Source organism: Nuphar pumila, chromosome 6 (genome assembly GCF_984573655.1).
Source record: "Nuphar pumila chromosome 6, dmNupPumi1.hap1.1, whole genome shotgun sequence".
In the NCBI taxonomy this organism is placed as follows: domain Eukaryota; kingdom Viridiplantae; phylum Streptophyta; class Magnoliopsida; order Nymphaeales; family Nymphaeaceae; genus Nuphar; species Nuphar pumila.
In genome coordinates, this window is record NC_143254.1 from 104,918,623 (window position 1) to 104,943,704 (window position 25,082).

Consider the following 25,082-nt stretch of genomic DNA (forward strand, 5'->3'; position numbering starts at 1 on the left):
TTCAAAAAAGGGGATCTTTCTTTGTCAAAGAAAATATACTATAGATCTATTGAAGAAAACAGGTACTCTTGGAGCCAAGCCATCTGACACACCAATGGAGGTAAATGTGAAACTATTGAAAGATGAGAGAGAAAAAATACAAGAAATTACAAGTTTTGAAAGACTCATAGTTAGATTGATATATCTAACTATCACCCGGCCTGATATCACTTATGCAGTCAACACTCTCAGTTAGTTCATGTATTCTCCCAGAAAGGTTCATGTAGATGCTGCTCACAGGGTCCTTCGATATCTCAAAGGCACAATTGGAAAGGGCATTCTTATGAAATGAAATGGAAATATTAATGTCACAGGCTATGCTAATGTCGACTGGGCAGACAACCTTAATGACAGAAGGTCTACAACAGGCTACTGTTGTCTTGTGGGAGGAAACTTAGTTACTTGGAAAAGTAAAAAACAGAGTGTGGTCGCCCGATCTAGTGCTGAGGCTGAATATCGTGCAATTGCTCTAATTGCATGTGAGCTAGTATGGGTGAAAGCTATTCTCAAAGATATGGGAATTCAAGTTGAAGAACCTATAGATTTAAAGTGTGACAACCAAGCTGCCATCTACATTGTAACTAATCCCGTTTTTCACGAAAGAACTAAACATATTGAAGTAGATTGTCATTTTATTCGTGAAAAGGTTCAATCAAAGGTCATTACCTTATCCCATGTCCGAAGCAACTGTCAATTGGCTGATATGTTTACAATGGCTCTAAGTAAGGATCAAATGGCTGATATCTTAGTCAAGTTGGGTTTTTTACAAATAGGATCCCAACTTGAGGGGGAGTGATAAAGCTCATCTGGCTCGTATTCCCAAGAATTTTTTCCTTCTATGGACGAGTTTTTCTTTTTAAGGAAAGATGGCTCTTGATGTTCTCTAAGTGGTTGTTGATATTCTCAATATGATAGCTCATAAGTTTTCCATCTTTTGCTGCTCAGATCCTATATATATATATATATATATATATATATATATATATATATATATATATATATATATATATATATATATATATATATATATATATATAGAGAGAGAGAGAGAGAGAGAGAGAGAGAGAGAGATGTAACCTCAGGCTCTCAATAATATATAGCGTCTCCTTCTCTCATGACGTAGGCCTTGGAGCCGAACCACGTTAATCTTTGTTGCCTTCTTTTTCTTATTCTTCTTGTTGTTTAACATTATGAAATCGATACTCACATGCTTCAACACTTTTAGTTCCAAACATTTCTTAAACACCGATCCACTTTTTACCCAGGTAGCAATGATACAATCATTCCCCAGGATCTCTTATAAGCTGTCAGAAATATACAGGTATGACCCGAAATTCGAAAAAACAAGACACGGGGACACGGATTTTTTTAATTTTAAATTAACAGATGGCTAATTTTTTGATATTTTAACATATAAAAATGCATTTCTATTGAAACACAATTAAAAGTATCAAAATAATACCCATCTATATCTGGGTCATGTCAACGTGCCACAGTGTATCCGATTCGTGTCACTGAGAGCCACAGCTAAAATGGCAGCTCCATGTGATACAGCTTATAAGTATTTCATCAAAAAATAATCTAATTGTGTAAGTCAAAAGAGGCTAGCATACTCTTTCAATCACACACACACACACACAGAGAGGTTCAGCAAAGTCTGTTTTCTTTTATTATTTTTTATTTTTTCTTCTGTCCATTGTGTTTTTTCCGTTTAATCGCAACTATTGAACAACTGTGTTCTTCTGTACATGTTTCAGTTAATCCTGGTCCAAAAAACTCTCCTCGAGCTCGAACTTTTAGGAAGTCAACTCAGTCACCTGTACGTATAAGATCAATACTGACGGTTACTGTAAAGCTCCAACTGCCATTCACACTTGTAGTAATTGGAAAAATATATTTGGAATCTCAGCCTATGGAAGTCAGGAGTCGAACACGATAATCCGTCTTATCAAAGATTTCCTGCTGCATAACCAATAAAGGATGGTTAAAGATAGCCCACACGAGAAATACCAGTCTGCTTGCTTAATCACTGTAGCATTCTAAGGCTAGACTATTAACCCCCGAGTCTCAAAATGTGTATAACCCATAGTTAAAGCAATGCATGAAGCATAAGTGGGGAAGCGAGGCAAAAAAAGGAAACGAGAGGAAAACAATTGGAAGCAAGCAAGAAGCACACTTCCCACATATGGAAAGAAAGTTTCCTCAGTGTGGCTCTTCCGGCCTCGAAAGTGCGATTCATCCCCCCTTAGGAAGGTGCTTCCGGTAACTATGGTATAACCCACTGTATACAAGCTTTGAAATTAGATAGATCCGATTGTCTTCTAAAAGAAAAAAAGGAATCGAGAATGCGGGGAGAGAAATATTTTATTTTCTCTTGAAAAACTAACTGAATTCAAAGTGGGCAATGCCCAATAAATTACATATATACTTCAGAAAAAAAACTGGATACTAGTACATTTACAATAACCGGAGCACTTCTTATCGTGATCCTTGATTGTCGATATCTTCTTTGTACATGTTGCCTTATATTGATATCCTTGATTGTCGATATCTTCCTTGTACACGTTGCCTAGATTATCGATACACTATATATCAATATCATTGATTGGCGTTATCTCAATCCCTTGTTTATCGATACAGTAAAATCCCTTGGTTATCGACATCGATAATCTGCCTTGATTGCAGTAACAGGTGCACGTGTACAGTAAAATGTACAACACTTGAAATAATCTTTTATCTTCTGTTCGTAACATGGGGGATCCAATATAAATACTAACACAGTAAGCTCCTAATAAAGAATCATTAGGAAGCTGCCACACGGATATTCCATTTTGACTCCTGTTTGATATCCGTTCATATATTAATCATATTGAAAACTTCGTAAACATGGCTGTATGCCCGTATCCGCCTCTAACCATGTGACATAGGAAGCCACATGCTAACATCCATCTGAAACTTGGATGATGCTCAACATTAGGGGTGGCAATTGGGTCGGGTTGGCGGGTCGTGTCGGCGGGTCAGCATACCTCAACACGAACCTGACCCGTTTAATAAATGGGTCGGCTGTGGCAAACACGAACCCGACCCATTTATTAAACGGGTAACCCGACACGACCCGGTTAACCCATTTAATAAACGGGTTGGGTCGGGTAAATGGGTTGGTGGGTTAGCGGGTCGGGTTGGTGGGCAGGTCGGGGTTGGGTAAACGGGTTGGCAGGCGGGTCAGCAGGTCGGGTTCGGGTAAACGGGTTGACCCGCCCGCCTAACCCGTTTATTAAACGGGTGAGCCAGGTTGGCGGGTTGGCATACCCCTAACACGAACCCAACCCATTTAATAAACAGGTTAGGCGGGTCGACCCGTTTTATGACACAAACCCGTTTAAGCCAAACCCGAACCCGCCTAAGAGTCGGGTTGGCGGGTCAGCATACCTCAACACGAACCCGACCCGTTTAATAAACGGGTCGGCTGTGGCAAACACGAACCCGACCCATTTATTAAACGGGTAACCCGACACTACCCGGTTAACCCATTTAATAAACGGGTTGGGTCGGGTAAATGGGTTGGTGGGTTAGCGGGTCGGGTTGGCGGGTGGGTCGGGGTTGGGTAAACGGGTTGGTGGGCGGGTCAGCAGTTCTGGTTCGGGTAAACGGGTTGACCCACCTGCCTAACCCGTTTATTAAACGGGTCAGCCGGGTTGGCGGGTTGGCATACCCCGAACCCAACCCATTTAATAAACAGGTTAGGCGGGTCGACCCGTTTATGACACAAACCCGTTTAAACCAAACCCGAACCCGCCTAAGAGTCGGGTTGGTAGGTCGTGTCAGGTTTTGCCACCCCTACTCAACATTGGGGTGTGGCTATTCAGTTATATTCTATTGAAGATTGCCCATCTTTCAAATTGACAGCAGATGAAGATAAAGTTGTTACTGGCACTGGTCCTCCACAATTACAAATAGGTACATGAGAAATACCTGCAAGAGCTCTTCAATAACATCTTCCATTGTAATTATACCCACAACTTCTTCATTTTCACTAAGCTTTGGTATAAAGTCATTTTCAATTTGAAGAACATCTGCAAACTCATCCCTTGACCATTTTTTGCCTCTCGGGGTGCCTCCGTATGACAAAGAAGGGAAACTCTTCCATCTGTGCATTTGGTTTTTAACGTACAGCAGCATCGTCATCAATATTCAATCGCACCTCTTTTCCTATATCAATAATGGCATGTTGGAACACTTCAATCAATGATCAACAAACTATATGCATCAAAAAATAAATTTCGTTTGGATCAACATATGAAATTAGAAATTGCAATTAAAATTCCTCCCACTGGTTTCACTTTACCTTGGTCACCCTGTTCATGCGGTCTTACAACAATGGCCATGTGATTGTGACCTTTCTGAAACTCATTCAAAATATCATACAAGGGCCTGTTCTCAGGAACCCTATCATCACAAGAGAAAATAAATCTATCAACTTCCACTGGTGAGAGGTAATGGCAGGAGCCAAATAAGATCAGTGAATGAAAGAGTGTTTCACTAATTCTCTATCTACACCCTTAGGAGCTCAAAACTGACATAGACAAGAGGTGAAAGTGCATACTCTAAAAAACTAGATCAATGGATTCCCTAAGAAATTCCAAAGGTTTAGCCTAGAGAAAACTGAGTATATTTTGATCCACTTCCCCCCCGTTACAAAATGAACAGGAACGGAAGGGACGAAAAAAAAAAAACATCGACGGGCGCTCTCTCTCTCAAGCATCGGGCGAGCCCATTGGCGGAGTGGCCACCGGCGGCCGGCGAGACCATCGTCGTGCTCTCTCTCTCTCTCTCTCTCTCTCTCTGAGTAGAGGTCTCTCCCTCGTGAACCCTAACCCGATTTTAGGGTTAGGGTTTGCTAAATCCGATTTTAGGGCAGGGGCATGGCCGTCCGACGTCCGAGTTAGGGCTTTTCATTTTTTTCCCTTCCCCCAATTTGTCTTGAGAATGGCTGAGGCTGTGGAGGATTGGTACAAGCAGATGCCCATCATAACTCGCTCCTATCTCACTCCCACCATCGTTACCACCGTCGGCTGCTCCCCTGAGGTATTCCGTTATGACCATCCTCCTCTGTTTTGGTTTCGATTTGATGGGGTCCTGGCTTTCTTCCATGATGGGAAATTCATTTCTTTTTTTTTTATCTCTAAGTCTCTCTCGTTGATCATTCCTTTTTTGGTTCATTTAGTGATGCTGGTTTTTTTTCTTTTTAATTTGGTTCAGATTATATCTTCGTATAACTTGTACCTGAACCCCAGCTGGATCGTGAAGCAATATGAGTTCTGCTGCCTAATCACCATTTTTTTCTACTTTCGGAAGATGGATAATTTTGATTCCCTCTGTTTGTTTCTAAATTTCTGTGCTCCGAGTTTTCCGTTTTTGCTAAAGAATATTTTTCTTTGGACATGCATTTAAATTTCTTCTTCCCCAAATTAGTTTGGTTTCCGATCTTATGCCCTGTCCCTTTTTTTGTTTCGTTTTTTTTTTTAACGATATTGCTTTGCTTTTTTTTCATGGGATGAGTTCTTCTGGAGTTTCTTATTTCTTAAATTTCTCCTTTTGCAGTACATCTTTGTGTGGGTTGGTTTTTCAGTTTAGGGGAAATTGCAATTATGGATGTTGTTGCACAAAAACCATATAGTGATTGCAGTTTTCTTTTTTCCCTTTTTTCTGTTATGTGCGAGTGTGAGGGCGCTTGATTTATAATTCGAAAGTGGAGATATTGAGCTTTTTCTTATATGGATTCTGCAGTTCCTCGATATTGCAAACTCCTTGAAGAGAATTCATTCAGGGGACGCTCGGCAGATTTCTTTTACATGCTGTTATTTGGGGCATCTGTCTTGACTGGAATTGTACTTGTTGGTGGCATGATACCGTGTCCGCATCTTTTGCAAGAATTATCCGTTTGGCTTGTTTTGATTGCTGAAGATTGGTGGTCGGATACAGTTGCTTACAGATTTGTTGTGTGTGGAAATTGATTGCCATTCAACTGTTGCTAGTATTTCGCTCTGATAGGTGGTTTACTACATCGATCTTCCATCATTTTCGTGATTATTATAGTGTACACGGATGTGATGCACGTTCCTTTGGTCATGACAGAACCTCTGTTTGCTGCTCTTGAAGCAATAGTGAAGAGTTCAACCTTCTGACTGCACACTCATATCAGGTCATTCATATAAGGAGTTGGAATAATTTGGTTTCCTTTTTTCCCATTTATGGATCATTCCAAATTGTCTTTAGAAATTATGCATCAGACATAATGATCATGGTTTTAAGTTTAAACTTTCTGCCGTGATGTTGATTTGTGTGGTTCGTTGTGGAACAAAATCATAATGCAATAATTGGCACATGCACCACTACATGTATATTGTATAGAAAAAGAAAAAAAAAACTGAACTCATGAAGGTGTTTTTGCTTCAATACTTCCTGGGCTAACTTCTTGCTGAGACTATTTTTAAATTTAATGTATATCTAATAGTAAGTTTGATGATATAACATCTGTTTGAAATTGTTACTGCAAGTAATCATTTGAATCTCATTGGCAATCATAGCATCTACTCTGGATTCTCTCCTAGATTTTTTGTCAGGTTTTATCATGTGGTTTATTGCATTCTCAATGGAAACACCAAATCCCTATCAATATCCTATTGGGAAAAAGCGTATGCAGCCACTGGTCAGTACCTTCCCTTATTCATTATGTTATAGAGTACCAGGCATGATTATACGTACACATGTATGGTGATGGTCATAATGATACTTTTCTGTTTTGTTTAAACTTCTCAGAAAATGCTGCATACAATTAGAATTGCGACAATAATGCTAGCATCAATTTTTATGTTCATTATGTTAATAGTAAAATATTAAATTGATGGCTAAGCATAATATTAGCTCCTAGAATTTACTGGATTTGATATTACTCTGTGTTTTTCTGAGAGGGAAGAAAACGGTTCTGATACTACTTGAAAATGGGAAAGCTTCATCCATTGATGAACTAAGAATCTTCTCACTAATATTATGATTATCATTGTTTTAATGATTTGCAGGGTATCCTCATCTTTGCTTCTGTCCTGGCAACCTTGGGTTTGCAAATAATTTTAGAGTCTGTTCACACCCTAATATCCGATGTAAGTCTCTCTCTCTCTCTCTCTCTCTCTCTCTCTCTCTCTCTCTCTCTCTCTCTCTCTCCTCCTGGTCAAATGTGCTAGCTGATTGTTAGGGTGTCTTTCTTAGCTGATAGATCTTGTGTTGAAATCATCTATTCCTAGCAAAGAAAAAAAAAAGGAAGAAAACCTTTCTCAAAGAAATATTCTAGTTCCACCAAATGGTTTAATATCTCAAACTTTTGTAAATGACAAATTGAAAAAACCCTCTAATTTTTCTCTATTCGATTGGAACTGGTATAATGACTTCTATTTCTATTGCTTGTCAAAATACATCAGCAATAAATGTGGTTGGGTTTCCCTTTTGTTCATGACTTCATATTAACATGTGGTAACAAATTCTTCAGATGAAGTAAGGTTTTTCGGCATACTTTGAGTGTGTGAAGATAAGGATTGGATTGTGCATTTTGGCTGATTTTTGGTTAGTGTGATTTCTTTAGTATAGACTCAGTGTGTACAAATTTGTGCCAAGAGATTCCTTGTTTTTTTATGTACTTTTGTTATGTCAAAGTTGGGTTCAGAATAAGTCTTGTATTTTCTATTTGTTGCTAAGTTTGTGAAGTGTTCGATAATTTGTTTTTGAGTTCATAATTATATTGTAAATTGGCTAAGTGTGGCCTATTGTGATCAAAGGGTCTGTAATTGATTAAGCACAGTTGGTTTTAGTTCTTCAGAGAGGTGGAATCATTTGTAATGGATGCACAAGCTTATTGAATGTTGAAGCTTTACAAGACATCATATGAACTCTGTCTTATGAACTCTTTCTTGCATCATAAATTGTTTACGAGAGTAGCTTACAAGATTCACTGTTTTTATTCAGTTGCTTTCAACATATTTACTTTTGGTAGTATAGAATGTCTTACATACATACTCCTGCCACTTCCATGGCCCAAGTACATTCAAAATTGGTTCTTTTGAAGCACTCACATGGCTAACGTTAGAACATTAATAATAAGGAAACTATACAAACTATGAAACAACAATAATAAGGAGACTACACAAACTAGGAAACACAATTTTTTATTCATGTTGGATCTGGGTATTGGATTTGGATCAAATATGGATTTGTATCCAATATCTGGACCCAAGTGACATTATATCTTGTTAAAATTTATATATATATATATATAATCTATTTTGTTTTAGTTCTACAACGACGTCTCTGTGTTGACTGATTCGGGTGGGGTCTCGCTCAGATTCGGGTTGTTCTCTCTCGGATCATGATCTAAAAGAAGAAGAAGGTAAAAGCCCTATAAGTTTTCAGGGCAAAAATTCATATTCTTGGCAAAAATCTAATTTGAGATCCATATTCGGGGCAAAAATTCATATTCGAGAAAAAAATCCAATTTGAGATCCATATTCGAGAAAAAAATCCAATTTGAGATTCATATTCAGAGCAAAAATCCATATTCGGGGCAAAATCCAATTTGGTGCAAATTTTCATATTTTGGGCAAAAATTCAATTTCAAATTCATATTTAGGGCAAAAATTCATGATTTTAGATATAATTTCATAATTGGATTCATATTCGAGTAAAAAACCCTAATAAACTTGTTAAAACATGTAAAATGGTAGACAGATTGGGTCATACGATCCAAAACAAAGTAATTCTACTCATTATCCATGATTGTTCAAGTTGTCCTCACATTGTCATCAAACAACGGACATTTGAAACATAGCATCTGAGTACGGTCCAAACAAACACTGGACTTGAAACCATTGTTACAGAATGAACAGAACTATTGTTCTGTTCTGTCTTTTTTGTTCATTTCGTCCAATTCTGGACAAGCCATCAAACATACCCTAAACTTCAGTTCACATTCATCTGATTTTCATTTGTTGAAACCACCCAACAGAACAGACTACAATGTTCCCTCGTATGCGGTTTCAACTCCTCCAGTCCTACCATCTCTGTTGTTCGTCCAAGCCACGTCACATTGGGCTCCAGAACTGAGCCTCTGTCATTGCGCTCGGTTTGGACCTGAAACTGAGCTTCTATGGTTGGGGTCATGCTCCACTTTCTAGGTTTACTCCTAAAACTGGGACAGCCTAGTCTTAAGTTTGACATGTTCGAGGTCTGCTTGTTTGGGCATGGTGAGCAGCTCAGGGGCTTGATGCCATACAGTAAGGGCGGAAGTAGGTCTGGCACTCAGGGTGTAAGTAGGTCCGAACAGGAACTAGGCCAAGTTCATGAACAGGGCTACCTTGACCTGGACCCGGAACTGGATCCTACTGGAACATATTGCCATAGATCCTTGAAACCGATCCAGCATGATCTGAAAATATGGTTTGCCAAGACGACCGATTATTTATTGGGCCAGATCCGAATATCAAGGGGTGGATTAGAGTTCAGCTTCAAGGTGTAAACAGTTGAGTCCCGATAAGTTCTTGTCAACCTATTTTAATTGGATCTAAATAGATCTGGAATCGATCCAGCTTGATTTTCGTCCAATCTGGGTATGGCTGAAAACTGTGGACCCAATATGGATTTTAGCGGGTTGGGGTGCAAATGGGCCAGGTCTTAAGTAGACCCATTTTTTAACTGGGTATAAAAATTAAACCCAATGACTCAATTCGATCCATGTTTGAGTATGGCTGAAAATCATAGACCGTATGTGTTAATCGATTCAAGTACAAAGCAGGTTGGTCGTCATTTGCTTCCGGTTTGGGTTCAAGATCGAGTATTGTAGATTGGTATAGGGGTTAATGTGTTCAAGTATAGACTGGTTAGGGTATAAATGGGTTGTGCTTGTCACGAGCTCATTCTTAATTTAGTTGGCTGCTCCTTTTACAAGATTATGCACTCTTAAAAAACAAGATTATACATTAAAAAGCCTTATTATATATAATTTATAAACACTTGTGATTCGTAAAGCATATTAAAGATAGCTTTTATAAAGTATGCAAAAAATTAAGCCTTATTATAGTGTGTTGAACAAGTTGTTCCACCAAGTTTCCCAATTATTTTTCCATCAAAGCCTGAGTTAAAACCACCTCCAGATCCAATATCACAATACCAAAAGTCACATACCAATCCAATTCAAAAGTGTTATCGAATAAAGGGCTGAGATCTATTAGACCCAGTATGAATCAAACCGATTTTAACATCTTTACGTTACCGAAAACTATACCCATAAAGGCCCCGACAATTGATAAAAATTTAATATTGGAGATTGGTAGGGGTGCGCCAGGCCCGTGCAGTAGTGCAACGCAAGGGCGACGCTCGAAGGGCCCAGTAGCAAGCTACTGTGGTGGCACCCCCCCCCAAAAGAAATTAATTTAATATCGTGTGGTCACATGGACCACATATCAGATATTAAACTGATAAGAACAGATACTACACTTGATCTTAGCCAAAAGGCCGAGAAAGGTATGAGTTTAACACTCCTCTCAACCTCATTTTATACACCCTTCACTCCTCTCACTCCGCTCTCCTCATCGATATGGGACTAAAAACGGAGCCTCATTTTTCTACCACCAAGCACAGACACCCACCCACCCATGGTTTTCCTCGCTTGGGCAAGGGTTCCTCATCATAAAAAAACATGACGATAATACCATGATGACGATAACATTTCTCGCATTGCATGTGAGGCCACAACTCACCACCCATCTCCATTTTCTTATCGGCTCCATTTCAGTCCTCATGAGCAACAAGAATCCATAACTACCAAGCCCAACATTTCTGACTCACAACACCTAAATCCTTCAAACCCAATAAATTCACGACGGACATTGATCATACAAGATAAAACAATCCGCCTAACTGCCGAAAGCACAGCTCATTTGGATACGATTCAAAGCATATCAAGTTCTATGTTTACAATCCTAACATCAATACACATCAGCAAGACAACAACATCATACAAAGAAGAATGTGACTGAATTTCCGAGCCGGGGTCCTGCCTCCCGGCCCAGTTAATTTTTTTTTAAAAGCCCAGTCCTAGCCCAACCCTGACTGCTGCAAATAGTTTGATTTGTCCATATGAAATATATTTTTATTAATAATTGTAGCCATTTTTTATTTTATCTCAAAAAACACATTTATGGGGCGCTGCCCCGGAACCCTAGACTATCACACCATTTTTTTTTTTTTGCTACACCCTTGTTTGCCACACACACACCCCTCACATGAATCCTAGCTACGCCCCTGGGCAGGGGTCCTAGCCTCGGAGTTTTATCTTTGTGCCAGGTGGGGTTTGTTCGGGTTATAAATCCAAAAAAGCACCAGACAAGTTAAGCATTTACTTGGTATTTTTTTATGGTATACAGGCAGATAAATGTAAAGTCGTCATACGTGATTTTTTTTTTTGTCTTGAATGATATGGTCTCAACCTTTTTAAGGACTTGTTTGGGAGCTGGCGGTTGAAGTTTGGTCAATGTGATGGGGGTGGCTGTTGGGGACAATAAACATTAAAGGAGGAAGTTTAACTCTCAAAATGAGGCAACTATAAATATGACAAAGGTATTAAACCCTAACCGATACTTGGACAAAGTCCATACCAAGGGAGCTATGACCATGCACCCCGGAGGGGTTTGTGGTGGGCTTCCGTCTCGGGCCTAAAGCTCGATCCCTCTGGTACCACCACAAACCCCCTTGAAAATTCCTATTGGATATCTTAGGCATGGACTTACAAACAATTGGGATCTTGAGCGTGAGCTTGGTTGACCTTGACTCAGGCAGAGCCTGACAACCGTTGGTCAAGCTCAGGGTTGGGTGCAATTTTAAGACCCCAACCAATCAATACATAGTGGGGTCAATTGAGTCCGGATCAGGTCCAATCACACTGCAGAAAAAGAGTATGGCAGTGCACCTGTCTGGACAACGTGTAAATGGGTCTAATAGATCAATCCATGAACCGATCAGAAAAGGCAGGGCCCATAAGCTGTATCGAGACAAGTGTTGCCTGGTTCGGTGCAGCAGCACATTTTTTTTTTGTGTGGTGTGGTAAGGGTGACTTGCTAAAGTTGAGGGAACACCACAAGTTCGAAACCCATGAGTGGCGTCTCTTGCAAAGTCGAAGCTGTACGAACATGAGTCACTATTCAAGGCACCGCACATATATATATATATATATATATATATATATATATATATATATATATATAGTAGTAGTAGTAGTAGGTAGGTGCCTGATGCTTTCTACTGAGTTTTGGAAAGATTGTTTATATTTTTTTTTAAATTTGATCATACAGATGTGATCTGCATGCTTGCTTTTATGGGAATGGACTTTTTGATGTTTTTTTCAAAAAATTTGATCATATATATGAAAATGTAAACCTATCCACTAAAAAACATGCCAACCATACAGACCAAAAAATTTTTGATGTTTTTTTCAAAATTTTGATTGACACTGATCATGAATGTTGGATAGAAAAAATGGTATTTGGAGCATAAAAAATTTATAAAAATTGTACGCCGTTGATTTTTTGAAACTTATAAAAACCTTCAACTCCGCCTGTGTAGTTATACACTGCCGGTCCCAAACCCGGACAAAGGAGGAGGGTTGCGGTAGGCCTGTGACAGCCAGCATAAAAACTTTGTCATATCCTATGAAAATGAACCAATATGAGAATTTCGTTGGGGCGTTTCCTACTGAGCGACGCGCTGTACTCTCTAGGCCCGGAGGCAGTGATAAATGTGCAAGGGTTGCTAGGTCGTCGCCCAGAAGCGACGCGTCACACCGGCGCCCGGGTGTGATGTCAAATAGGCAAGGGTTCCCTCACTTTGTTGGACGGGTGGGGGTAAAGAAGTTAGTCCAAGACCATAAAATTAGGTTAGCCACTTGGAACATAGGGTCTTTAACTGGTAAGTTGGTAGAGTTAGTAGATGTTATGTGTAGGAGAAAGATTGATATTTTATGTCTTCAAGAGACCAAATGGGTAGGTGAGAAAGCTAAAGTGATAGAACCTTGGGGATATAAGATTTGGTATACAGGAATAAATAGGAATAGGAATGGAGTAGGGATTGTTATGAGTCGTCAGTTTATAGATAATGTAGTTGAGGTCCGTAGGAAGGGTGATAGAATTTTACTTATTAAATTAGTATTAGGTACGGATATTATTAATATTATTAGTGTTTATGCACCTCAAGTAGGTTTAGATGATTCCATTAAGCATCAATTTTGGGAAGATTTAGATGGAGTAGTACAAGAGACATCTTATGGAGAAAAGCTTTTCATCGGCGGTGACCTTAATGGACATGTAGGTATTAGTAGGGATGGATTTGAGAATATCCATGGAGGCTATGGTATAGGAAAAAGAAATGAAAGTGGAGAAAGGATTTTAGATTTTTGTTTGTCCTATGATATGATCTTAGCAAACACTTGGTTTAGGAAGAGGGAGTCTCACCTAGTAACATTTAAAAGTGGGGTTAATACGAGTCAGATAGATTTTTTCCTACTTAGAAAGAGAGATAGGGGTTGTTGCATCGATTGTAAGGTTATACCAGGAGAAAGTGTAGCTACACAACATAGAGTCTTAATTTTAGATCTTAGAATTAGACAATGCCGCAAAAGGGATAGACATAGGATAGATCCTAGAATTAAGTGGTGGGCACTGAAAGGAGCTAAACAAGGAATGTTTGTAGAGCAGGTAGTTAAGGAAGTTGATTGGTGTCTCGAGGAGGATTCAGAATCAATGTGGAATAAGATAGCGGGTGGTATGAGAAAAGTAGCTAAGGAGGTAGTGGGTGAGTCTAAAGACGGTGCACCACTAGGTAAGGATACATCATGGTGGAACAAGGATGTCAAATTAGCTATTAAGGTTAAAAGAGAGTGTTATAGAAATCTAAGTAAGAGTCGTGATAATGAGAATTTGGAGAAGTATATGATAGCAAAGAAGGAAGCTAAAAAAGTTGTTCGAAACGCGAGGGCTAAGGTATATAAGGAGGTTTATGACAAGTTAAATACCAAAGAAGGCGAGAAGGATATTTATAGGCTTGCAAAGATGAGAGATAGGAAATCGAAGGATTTGGGTATGGTTAGATGTATCAAAGATGAAACGCAAAGGGTTTTAGTCAAAGATGAGGAGATTAAGGAGAGATGGAAAGATTATTTTGATAAGCTATTTAATGATAGTCATGCTCAAGATCTTGGAGACTTCTCCATTCCTTTTCATGAGATAAATCGTAACTTCATGCGCAAGATTCAAAAGACAGAAATTGCAGAGGCTTTGAAGAAAATGAAATCAAGAAGGGCAGTTGGCCCAGATGGTATACCTATCGAGGCTTGGAAATGCTTGGGAGAGAAAGGTTTAGAATGGTTGACAAATCTTTTTAACTTGATTTGGCGAACAAATAAGATGCCTAATGAGTGGAGGAAGAGTACTTTGGTGCCTTTATATAAGAATAAGGGTGATATACAAGATTGCACAAACTATCGTGGTATAAAACTCATGAGTCATACTATGAAACTTTGGGAGAGGGTGATTGAGTCTAGGTTGAGAAAGGTTGTCATGATATCGGAGAATCAATTTGGTTTTATGCCTGGAAGATCAACTATGGAAGCTATACATCTTCTTAGACAACTTATTGAAAGATATAGAGAGAGGAACAAAGATTTGCATATGGTTTTTATTGATTTAGAGAAGGCATACGATAGAGTATCTAGGGACGTTCTCTGGTGGACAATGATGAAGAAAGGTGTTTCTCTCAAGTACATTAGTATTATGTATGAAGGAGTAGTAACCAATGTCCGCACTTGTGGAGGGGTGACAACCAATTTTCCGATAACGGTTGGGTTACATCAAGGATCTGCTTTAAGCCCTTTCCTATTTGCGATAGTGATGGATGAGCTTACGAGATCAATTCAAGAAAATGTACCGTGGTGTATGTTGTTTGCTGATGATATTGTTTTGATTGATGAGTCTAGAGCTGGGGTTAATGCTAAGTTAGAATTATGGAGACAGACATTGGAAGCTAGAGGTTTTAAGTTGAGTAAGAGTAAGACTGAATATATGGAATGTCGGTTTAGTAAGCAACGAAGTAGTGATGGGAGTGTAGTGAAGCTTGGTGAGCAAGATATACCGATGAATGACTATTTCAAATATTTGGGATCCATCATTCAAAAGTATGGAGAAATTGATGAAGATGTAAATCATAGGATAAAGGTTGGGTGAATGAAATGGAAAAATGCTACTGGAGTGCTGTGCGATCGTAGAATGCCATTGCGGTTGAAGGGAAAGTTTTATAGGACGACTATTAGACCCGCTTTACTATATGGTACGGAATGTTGGGCTGCCAAGAGACATCATATTCAAAAAATGAGTGTAGCTGAGATGCGGATGCTTAGATGGATGTGTGGAAATACAATAAAAGATAAGATTCAGAACAAAGAGATACGTAAGAAGGTAGGTGTTGCACCCATTGAAAATAAGATGCGAGAGAATCGTTTACGGTGGTTTGGACATATTCGGCGAAGGCCTAATGATGCTCCAGTTAGAAGGTTGGAGAAATGGGAAAATATATTAGTTAAAAGAGGTCGGGGTAGGCCTAGGAAGACTTGGATGGAGATGATAGGAAAGGATATGAATGCTTTGAACCTCACCGAGGACATGGCGTTGGATAGAAATGATTGGAGGAAAAGGATTCATGTGGAAGACCCAAAATGAATTTCTTTTTTGGTTCATATCGCTGACCCCAATTGTTTTGGGATGAAGGCGTAGTTGTTGTTGTTGTTGTATAAAAACCTATCTATGCATCAGAATCAAATGCTCCAAGAACTGATTCCTATAAAAACAAGCATATAGATCACACCTGTACTATTAGAATTTTGAAAAAAAATATCAAAAATTCAATAAAACATGTGGTGAGTAGGTTTGACATGTTTTTTAGTAGGTAGGTTTCATTCCTCCACATAGAGTCGTTGGTAGCTGCAAAATCCATAGGTAATAAATTTGTTGTCAAACATGCTGACCTTCCTGCACGTAGCCAGCGCAAAACAAAACAAAAATCACATTTTTGACGAGTTTTTCTGTCAAAGGGGCTTGGCGAAAAGATGAGCATTAGTAGCGACAAAAATCACTGCTAATGACCTTTAGCGGCGATTTTTGTCACCGCTAATGACCCTTTGTCATTTTGATGCTATTTTTTTTTTGGCGTGACCATCCATCACTGTGCGCGATGAACCAGCGATTGACCACCGATTTAGTACCTAAGCATTCTGCAGCTACCATTCTCTCTCTCTCTCTCTCTCTCTCTCTCTCTCTCTCTCTCTCTCTCTATATATATATATATATATATATATATATATATATATATATATATATATATATATAAAACTCTTCAACCGCCGTCTCTGCGGACCCTGCCCACCAGGGAGCCTGGTGCTATATGCTTGTTATATTCCTTACTTCCAGCAGCTGCATAGGGTGAGTGATACTTTGTATTGGAGAGATCAGCCACCAGATTGGATACTTACACGTGGCTCGCTATCTTTAACTGAATGTAAATCCTATGCTGTTTAAATTAATACAATTTGGAGGGAGCCGAATCCCCCAGCTTGCTTATTGATCAATATGCTTTTTAATGAAACTTGAAACATAAAAGCATGTAATAGCATGAAGAATTTATCACTATACTTGAAAATAAGCATTACCAACAGTTCTAAGAAATATAGTTGTTAAATGCTTTGAAATACTGGCTGAAGAATCAATCATAATCTGCAACATAGCTGAATCTTGAGACAGACGGCAACAACACAGGTGAACTCTTTTCTCATGGCTTGCCCAGCAGTTGCCAATTGCTCTCAAGAGATTCAGTTTTTGTATGATTTTGGTTCAAAAGAAAGATCCACATGAGTAGGATATCAGTGTAGCAAGCAGAAATAGTGACCAAGATCTAAGAAGTGTGTATACCAGCAGCAGCAACAAAATTGGTGAAGATTCACCAATAATCCCCGCATGAACACTTCCCATCTTTAAAATGATGAAAACGCTTGACATCCCTCACAATGATTTCTCTATGTAGAATCTTGAATATAAATTTGAAAGCAGTATGACAATCACCACAAGCTCGCAGGTTCTTTGTTACCATGATCCTTGAACCTGCAGTTGTGTTCAAGAGGGCAAAAGCAATTGCCAACCTTTCACTATGACCACAGAGCATCCCCTCCTTCACATGCTCTGCTAGCTCATGCAGCACAAGCTCGGTATCGGGAACATAACCAGCTTCTCTCATTTGATGATCTAGAGCCTCTAGAAGTGCCATCATCGCCTTGTGCTGCTCATGCGTCTTATCCTCCATAGCGAATCCATGAAGCTTCCCATTCACAAGTGTTACACTATAACCCGGTGTCTTGTTCATCCCCAGCTTCTTCATGATCTTTCTAACTTCTGCAACATCATCCCACCTCCTTCCCAGAGCATAAACATTTGAAACTAGTACATGCATGCCTGGATCATCTGGCTGCATGTCACAGATTATCTTTCCGACAACTTCGCCAAGCTCTGTATCACGATAATTTTTGCACCCCACAAGCAGTGCACTCCGAGCAACAATCCCTGGCTTAACTACCATGGATTTAATCAACTCATGAGCTTCCTTTAATAGACCAGCACGAGCCAATAGATTGACCATGCAAGCATAATGCTTCTCACTTTGTTGAATGCAGAACTCATCCAACATCAGGCAGAATCAATACCTGGCCTTCAACAAGGCCTGTGTGGCTACATGCTGATAATAAAGAAGCAAATGTAGCATCTGGCTTCACCTGGCAGTGCTGCATCTGCACGAAGAGTGCAATTGCATCACTTCCAAGACCATGAATGCCATAGCTAGAGATCATTGCACTCCAAGCAATTAAATCACTACAGCTCATCCAATCAAATAATCTCTGTGCCATCACTAAGCTACCACATTTTGCATACATGTCGATCAGTACAGTGGCTGAAATATCATCAAAATCAAGATTCTTGATTATGAAGCAGTGTATAGATTTCCCCTGTTGGAGGAGACCAACATGAGAACAAGCTAGCAGTGCACTCACAAGTGCAACTAAATCTGGCTCACATGTCTCTTGTTGCATTGCAATGAACAGGCTAAGTGCATCCCGCACGACCATTTTGGGCGTATCCAGACACCATTGCACTCCAAGACACCACATTCCTCTGTGGCATTGCATCAAACAAGCAGCGAGCTGCATCCAAAGCGCCATTTTTTGCCTACATATCCACAAGACTTGTGTTCAACACCACATCCATGGGAAGCTCCCTCCTTAAGATATGCCCATAAACAGAGAGACCAAGTTTAAGTGCCCCCACATTAGCGCAAGCTTGAAGCAAACCCACCATGACAATCGCATCACCACCAACTCCGGCTGACTGCATTCTCCTGAAAAAACCCAAAGCCTTCTCTCCCATCCCGCACTGTGCATAACCGGTAACCATGGTCGTCCAATCAACAAGATCGCTTTTAGGCATCCTATCAAACACCTGGATCGCATCATCCATTCTGCCAAATTTAACGTACATATTGACAGCAGCAGACCCAACGAACATATCATCTCCATACCCCGATTGCACAGCGAAATTTCGGATCTCTTCACCCTTTTCGAAAACTCCAAGCTTGGTGCAAGCCTTGATCGCGAGAGTAAACGTCGAGCTATCGGGCCGAACTCCCTCCGAGATCAACCTATGATACGAATCGAGAACTTCCAAAGAAAACCCATTTCTCGAATAGCCGATTATCATGGCAATCGTTCGTTGAGGCATTAAATCGAACACTTTGCGCGCAATGCCCACACACCCAAACTAAGAATACAAACTCACCAATCTGCCCCATATTGCAATGTTGGAAGAGGGCCCTCTTATTACAAAGTGAGCGTGGAGTTGGCCAATAGGCCTCACGTTGGTGCAGACCCGGAGAAGTGAGTCATAGTGAAGTTGGTGCGTCTGAAAATCTATGGAGGATTGATACAGGAAAGAGGGATATTTAATCATGAAGGATGAGGATGGAAGGGATGACAAAAGATGTAATGTCCTTGATGGAACTAAAGCATGGCCATGTATCATCCATCAAGCCCACATGGGTGTGATCTTGGTTGTTATTTGGAGCCTCAGCTCATGCACAGGACTATGGATGATGGGCACACACACATCATGTGTACTTAATAGAGTCAGAGACTCGAGTACTGGTCTCAAGTAAGAGGTAGGGATATAAATGGTTCGGATTCGGTTCCAATTTTGGTATATCAACTAATCCAACGTAATAAGTTCGGATGGATCGGGCAAGAACTTAGAATGGGCTAGCAAGAGACCTCATTCTGTTCTGTTTTTTGCTTTTTTCTTATTTTTGTTTTCTCTTGCCAGGCCAAGGTAAAACCAGCCAGGATCAGGCACACTTTGAGTGTGCCTCTGCAGCTGGCTGCCCTTCATCTTTGGCTGAGAGTATGGGGCCCAAAAACAGATGGAGGGCAGCCAGGTGCAGAGGCACACTCAAAGTGTGCCATGTGATAAAACCCTATGTCCTCCGTACGCACATTAATTAGCAAGCCTCTAGTTAGTAAAACACTTAAGCCACACCAACGGTGGCTCCGGTTCTGGTAGGATCAGCTAGTCGAAGTCACCCTGTATTGGGTCTTTGCAGGTTCAAAACCTAAGGGCATAGTTGTATAACTGGTAGGGGTCGGCTTAACCTCACCTTTCAAAAAAAAAAAAAACCTTTTTTATTTTCAGGTAACCAAAAGGCTTTAATGAGCACTGATTTCAAAAAAAATACACTCACTTGTGCCAGAGGATGATTTGATGTTTGTTTCATGGGAAAGATTACATCACGTTGTAAGTTTTATTAAACAAACAAAGCCTTATGGTCTCTTGGGAAAAAAGATACCAATCTTTGATCTTACAGCAATGGCTGATTTTTGTCAAATAGTAATTAATATATGATTGATATTTTGAAAATATTTTGTGTTTTTTAATGTGATATTCTTAAAAGCTGTTATTTTGTCCTTGATATTAAGAAAAGACTTCACATTCACATTATATTCAGCATAGCTGCATGCTGCTTGACAGCCACCCATCATGGCATTTCTAACGATGGGTTTGGTCTATTTTGAAAAATGTTGACATGGTCATCAACAGAGAAACTGTATGCGCTGCGTAAAACATGACCTCTCTCTCTCTCTCTCTCTCTCTCTCTCTCTCTCTCTCTCTCATATCGAGGGAGCGGCTCAAGTCCTAAGTGACCCTTGGACAAAGGCACCATGGATGCCATCAATGTAGAAATTGAATGGAACCCAAAACCCATCAAACAAGATGGTCTCCACCTAGATAGGCCCCACAGATTTTTTTGATGCCATCCACTTTTCAGATGAACATCAGTTGCAGAAAAATGGACTGTTGACATTTTAAATTCATCTAAAATGTCAACCTTTTAGTATAATTTTGGACATCTAACGCAGGAGCCGAGTGATGCATATTCCATCATTAGAGATTCATATTATTTAGTTTAAATATTTTAGTATTCATATCATTTTGTAATGGATCTTGAATTCGATACTCAGATTTAATTAGATTAGAATAATTAAGTTGCATTTTATCTTTTTAAGAGTTTATCAATTTATGTAGTTTATTTGAATTAAAATTTGGAAGACCTCATTTATAAAAGGATGTGAGCCCTATGTAGAATATACATTTGAATTTTATATGAAAATCTTTGTTACTTTCTTATTATGTTTTCAATTGTTTCATTAATTTTCTTAAGTTTCTCGTATTTCTAGATTTAGTTTATATCTTTTCTAAATAATTCACAGTGTGAGTAGCTTTATCGTAAATTGAGCCATTCTCGATTTACATCAAGTGGTATTAGAGCGTCTCTTATAAATCAAGCTCTTTTCGGTTTACTCTCACTTAATAGAAGCTTCAATTTTTTTAAATTTGAGTGCTTTTTTCGTTGATCATATCATGTTGATATGATCTACAATTATTATTTAGTGAAAAACAAGTTTTGTATCATATGATTATGATATACATGTAGGTCTTTTAAGATCTTCAAAAAAACATATACCAAAATTTCATGACTTAAAAAAACCCATTTTGATGTTCAAAAGCATGATCCAAAACATGATTCCTATAACTTACAACTATGATTTCTACTAGGTGCTCTCTCTCTCATCAACTTAGCCAAATTGTGAAAACCCTTTTTTTAGTTTTTTTTTCTCACATCTAACAAACAAACACACACAAACACCCACCCCATATATATATATATAGAGAGAGAGAGAGAATATTTGAAACCGTTTATTAAGATTGTAAATATAGATCACATCTGTACTGTCAGAATTAAAAAAAACACCTGAAAACAAATAGCATGTTTCATTTAGTACGGTGCCCATTTTGTAGGTTTTCATTGCCATAATATATATATATATATATATATATATATATATATATATATATAGAGAGAGAGAGAGAGAGAGAGAGAGAATGGTTTTTTAATTGGTGGTTGAATATGTTGAATTTTGTGCAACTCCATCATTTCTGTGGTAATGTCAAGGACTCTTGGCTAATTTCGAAGCAGTTAAAGGTTGCATCCATGGTCTATGGTAAAAAAGAGTTGATTTGTCCTACACTCATGGTGTCTGCAAGAAAAAGATTTTATTGGCTTGCTGCAATCAATAATGCCTCCCTAACAACTCTTCAAGCTCTCTCTCTCTCAAAAGGAAAGACTCAGCGCATGGTGATCATACTTTTCAACTACGTGCAGTAATTTTTTTAACGCTTTCTGCATGTTCAAATCTTATCTCCTCTCCGGTGCTACTTATCAGCATCTGACCAAAATTTGTCTCACTTCAGGTATAGGCCTCTAGCTTCTACCATAACCTAATATTAATAGCTGGACGAAAAAGGACGATTTCAGAAAAAAAATCACAAAGGCCTCATAGTACAGGAAAAGCATATGCATCAGGGATTCATAGTTTGCAGGAATTAGAAATCATCTATTACTAATTCTTCTAAATGCTTTTATTTACTATTCTTGCACAAAGCAAATGCTTCGCGTCACGTTCAGACATGGGATGCAAAGGGTTTTTATTTGAGAGCTTATTGTTGGATCATATTTCGGATCACACAGTTTAACAGTCGTCATCATGATATAAAACATGATATAAATCAAGAAATACAACAAAGTATAAAGCATGATCAACAAATGACCGAAACAATAACAAGGTGCATGCATGTCGATTTCCGCAAACAACCAAAATTCAGACAAAAGCATATAAACAAACATATGCATAGAACATAATAAACATAAGAGAAACATGTTAATATTGTTTAACAGGCTAAGGCGTACGGAAGTACTCCCCTTAGAGAAGATTCACCCCCACATACAGTGCAAGTCAGGGTCCGGCGTCCTTTCCCCAGGATACAATAGTCACGACGAACCGAACGGTGCACTCCGACTAGTCATCCTTCGAAAACAACCTCTTCGAACCAAATGCTGTTGCAGAACACCCTTTCAGGATACCTCAGGAAAGAGAGAGAGAGAGCAACAGAGGAGATGCCGTTACGGATTCTGAAGAGACGTGATCCGTTAACGGTACGAAATTCGAAGAGCCATAACGAGCATAAAATACGAGGAGTCGTGACCCGTTATCCATTCCCATAACCCGTAACCGAATCCAAATAACCAAAGAAACTTTGGGTAAAAAGGTACTTTGTCTTGATTGGATATGGCCCTAAAGGACCAATTACCCGAACCGGAACCCGAGCCCGAGCCCGAGCCCGGCACGACACGGCACGACGGGCGCGCGCGCGCGCGTGTGTGTGGTGGTCATCCCAATCCCTTGTTCTCAGGAACAAGTGTATGAGTTCACTAGTTGCTTATAAAGCCCTCAGAAAACTCAAGCAAAAGCAATATGAGACTATTCCACCTCATCAAGACCACTTCCTCTAAACACCCATGTTTCTCCTTTGAATTCTTTCTCCCTACCTTCTTACACCTAACATTCCCCCATAAATTCAAAGAATGAAATTGGAGGAAACCAAGGAGCAAGATGAGACAATCTGCAACAGGACATATCATGCTTTCAGCAATGGTACCTTCCAGTTTGAACCACTACCTTAGTTGACTAACTTTACCCCCACAGGAACGAAGTGAACTGAAGTCTTGAACTTGAACCTTAGGTGTAGGAGTGTCCATTAGCAACAACACGATAAAGGTTCTGGTTGTAATCTTTAGGGGCGGCGCGTTAAAAGTCATGCGCCTGAATCCTGTTTCATGAGTGACTTCAGGAATAACCCAATTCCTTAAACTGCGGCCACACAGTCACACTCACATAGGTGGGCTTCTCCAAAGGTGTACTACTAACATCTCGCCTATAAGGCTTTGAACCCATTCAGAGTTTTAACTCTTCCTTAACTTGCAGCTACAACATCATTCCAGAGTAAACAGGGGAACAGACACAGATACAAGGTATCATATAATAATGTGATATCCAGTTCACCCTACAGCTTGTTATTACCACATTGAACCTACTTTGTGGGATCTCCACTCAGATAGGTTGGGTTGCTACTGCAGATGAACTACTGATGGGTTTCTGTCACATCCCCTCTCTGGATTTTAGGACTAACGACTTATCTAGTCCTTTCGTTAATGGATCAGCTGTGTTCTCTTTGGATCCAACAACCACTAACTTAGACACCAGTTCCCTTACAGATTTTATTCTGACTTGGATGTGTCTTCTCTGCTTTTGGTTATATTTTGTGCTTTTAATCTTTGCAATAGTGGCCATATTGTCACAATGCACATATATCGCAGGAATTGGCTTGCACATTAAAGGAAGTTCCTCAAGAAGTCCCTTTAACCATTCAGCTTCCAATCCTGTGACATCTAAAGCACAGAGTTCAGCCTCAAAAGTAGACTGGGACAAGATGGTCTGCTTTACTGATCTCCAGGCGACTGTGCCGCCACCCAAGGTAAATGCATACCCTGTCACGCCATAACTTCCAGAGTTCATGGCTATCCAGCTTGCATCACTATATCCCTCAAGAACTGCAGAGAACCTCTTGTAATGCAAACTCAAGGAAATAGTTCCTTTCAGGTACCTAAGTATCATGTCCAATGCCTTCCAATGAGTGCGATTTTGACAACTTGTGTATCTACTTAATTTTGTCACGGAGAACGAAATATCCGGTCTCGTGCAATTTGTAAGATACATCAAACTTCCAATAATCTGGGAATACCTTAATTGAGACACATGAACACCAGTCGTATTCTTATGAAGAAGGATAGAAGGGTCATATGGAGTTGCTACAGATCTCCTTTGGTTATAGCTAAATTTCACAAGTACTTTCTCAACAAAGTGAGATTGAGAAATGGTTAACATGTACCTACAGCAAACAAACTGCAATATCCTGGTAACTAGTACCATGCCTATCATGGAATCCGTACTCCAAAAATAAGAACACTTCTATTCTCATACATTAAAATCATGCTCAGCATGATCTCTAAACTCCAACAAAGCAATTCTAGATATCAACAACTAAGTGAGTGTGTGAACAGTAAAATGTTGCATCCAATAAATTAAATAACATGTGATGTGCTTGCATCACTTACTCACCACGGGTATTTACCCGATTTGCAATGTTTTTTTCACTTACTTACCACGGGTGGCGGGGCACAAGCGGGATCTGTTAAGAAATCAGCAAAAGGTACTGTGTTAAAATGAAGTCATCCTCTGGCGAAAGGAAAAAATTTAGAATAAATATCAAATTCGGGCGGGATTCCGGTGAGGCGGAACGCCTCCCGAGCGTCGACCACCTCTCCGTTCGGCCCGACCGCCCTCGAGTTCGGCCGACCAGTCAGTAGGCCAGCGATGTACGCCAGCAGCACGAGGTCTCCAGAGGCAGTGA

At 39.6% G+C, this 25,082-nt stretch overlaps 1 non-coding gene and 2 pseudogenes across 1 annotated transcript; all 3 read right to left on the reverse strand.

Moving 5' to 3' along the window:
- Nucleotides 1-10,412: 10,412 nt before the first annotated feature.
- On the reverse strand, nt 10,413-10,609 carry LOC149835525 (U2 spliceosomal RNA). The gene has a single exon (XR_016432842.1). It is a non-coding gene; the product is annotated as a U2 spliceosomal RNA (small nuclear RNA).
- A 6,509-nt stretch (nt 10,610-17,118) lies between these two features.
- LOC149835526 (pentatricopeptide repeat-containing protein At1g11290, chloroplastic pseudogene) lies at nt 17,119-18,388 on the reverse strand (annotated as a pseudogene).
- Nucleotides 18,389-18,395: 7 nt separating this feature from the next.
- On the reverse strand, nt 18,396-18,944 carry LOC149835527 (putative pentatricopeptide repeat-containing protein At3g25060, mitochondrial pseudogene; annotated as a pseudogene).
- Nucleotides 18,945-25,082: the final 6,138 nt, after the last annotated feature.